The sequence below is a fragment of the Sus scrofa genome, chromosome 13 (genome assembly GCF_054392235.1).
Source record: "Sus scrofa isolate SSC_HxYL_T2T_F1_AM1 chromosome 13, Sscrofa_HxYL_maternal_Yorkshire_Landrace_v2.0, whole genome shotgun sequence".
In the NCBI taxonomy this organism is placed as follows: domain Eukaryota; kingdom Metazoa; phylum Chordata; class Mammalia; order Artiodactyla; family Suidae; genus Sus; species Sus scrofa.
This window is the reverse complement of record NC_139395.1, coordinates 38,435,001-38,437,533: the sequence shown is the minus strand read 5'-3', so window position 1 is coordinate 38,437,533 and position 2,533 is coordinate 38,435,001.

Genomic DNA, 2,533 nt, shown 5'->3' with positions numbered 1-2,533 from the left:
GAGCCACGATGGGAACTCCCTATTATGTTTAAAGTCTAACCACGTCATATTATCTTTGCCATATTTTTTTTTTTTAGGATTACCTTCTATTTATGGCAAGTGTTATTCATTTCTAATGGATAATAGTGACATATGGATTTTTTAGAAAAATGAATTTAAGATTAAAAATTGACTTGATTTAAATGAAAATAGTAAGTTAGTAATTATGCAGATGGTAAGTAGAACTGGCAAAAATCACAAACGTGGCATAGTGATGAAGTCTTGTGGAAGGAGTGTAGACACTGAAGGAAGCAGGCCTGGTTTGAAATCCTGGCCCTTCCACCACCACCTCTGTGACCTGGGCACAAGACGGCAGTTTTCTTGTCTGTAAAATAGGGATGGTAAAACCTGCTTTATGTGGGTGGTTGTGACGAATAATGAAATATTTCAGAAGATTCTCACAGTCCTTGGCACATCACAGCTAATCAGAGAATGTTCTTGTAAGGAAAAAGAATTTTCTCAAAGCATCAAGGATGGTTATATTGGTGGGAAGAGGCTGAGGGTGGTTTGACTATTCAACTCTTCCTGGCTAGAAGTGATATAGTTTTGATACTTGGTGGTAGCAAGAAGAGTAAATTCTGGAGAGAAGGTAACACTTGAGTTATGCCTGTGAAAAAAGGCCCACCTGCCTATTAATCAATATGTAGAGAGAAAAAATCCCTGCATTCCGAGTGGAAATTAGAGTAAAGGTGCAGAAATGTGAACTTACAGGCATGCAGATTATCCAATTTGGGTTACAGTGGGAAAGGTGTCCAAAAAAATAGGTGAAGGTAAGGCCCTCTTGTGTGGCTTGATTTAAAGGGTAGAGAATTACAACCAAAACAAAATTGAACAAAAAAACCTCACCAACAGTGGTAATGGCTCACATTTGTTGAGCACTTATGATGTATCAGGCAATGTTCTAAATATTTTTCAAATATGAAATTTTCATTCATAGATGAGGAAACTGAGGCACAGAGAGGTTAAAGATGCTTGCTTGTTCAGGGTTATGTAACTCTGTGTCTGAGGCTTTCCATCTGGGAAAGTTTTTCTTCAGCTTGAAGTATATTTTTAAGAATTTTAGTGGTGGTGCAGTGGAGGCGTTGGGTTTGATCCCTAGCCAGGTGCAGTGGGTTAAAGGATCTGACGCTGCCCCAGCATCGTAGATCACAGCTGTGGCTCAGATTCAGTCCTGGGCCCAGGAACTTCCATATGCCATGGGAAGGAATTTTCTTTAGGGAGCATCTTTTGTTGATAAACTTTTCATATATATATACACACACACACACACACATATATATGAGATATGAGATATGTGTGTGTGTATATGTGTGTGTGTGTGTGTGTGTGTGTGTGTGTGTGTGTGTGTGTGTGTATTTTGCTTTTTAGGGTGGCATATGGAAGTTCCTAGGCTAAGGGTCTAATTGTAGCTTCAGCTGCTGGCATACATCACAGCCAGAGCAACGAAGGACCCGAGGTGAATCTGCGACCTACAGCACAGCTCATGGCAACGCCGGATCCTTAACCTACTGAGTGAGGCCAGGGATTGAACCCTTGTCCTCATGGATACTGGTTGGTTCGTTACTGCTAAGCCACAATGGGAACTCCAATTTTTCTTAGTTTTTATCTGAAACTGTCTCTATTTCACCATTGTTCTTGAAAGGTAATTTTATCAGCAAGGACTTTTAGGTTGACAGTTTTGTTTGTTTGTTTTTTCTCACTCTCAATGCATTACTGTTTCTTTCTGGATTCCTTTATTGCTGCTGAGGTGTCAGACATCAGCGAAATTGTCCACTTTTGGCACATGATCCATCTTTTTTCTATGGTAGCTTTCAGAATCTAGTTGCCATTGAGGTTCTGAAGTTGTTTTTGTTTTTGTTTTTAATGGTCTCACCCATGGCATACAGAAGTTCCTGGTCCAGAGATTGAATCCAAGCTGCAACTGAGATCTACGCTGCAGCTGTGGCAATGCTGAATCTTTTAAATCACTGGGCCTGGCTGAGGATCAAACCAGCACCTCCACAGCAACCCAAGGTGCTGCAATCAGATTCTTAACCCACTGTGCCACAGCAGGGACTCCATTAATTTTTTTTTAATTAAAAAATTTTTAAATTGCTTTTTGGATTTATTGAACTTCTTATTTAATTTCTTTACATTTATCTTCCAGCTTAAAACTTTTTTCTGCCTGTGTCTAATCTACTGTTTAACTTGCAAATTATATTTACACTTTCAGTTGCTAAGTATTTTAGTTTCTAGACATCCTATTTGTTCCATTTTAAAATTTGCCAAGCTCATTCTTCACAATTCTCATATTTTTTTTCTATTAGTTCTTAAACTTTATGTCTGATCATTCTAGTACGTAAAATCTTTGTGACTGGTTCTCACTCACAGTGACTCATTTCCCTGTATGTTTGTGATTTTTTGCACTGCTATTTTTTCTTTTTCTTTTTAAGGCTGAACCTGTGGCATATGGAAGTTCCTGGGCTTGGGGTCGAACTGGAGCTGCTGGCCTATG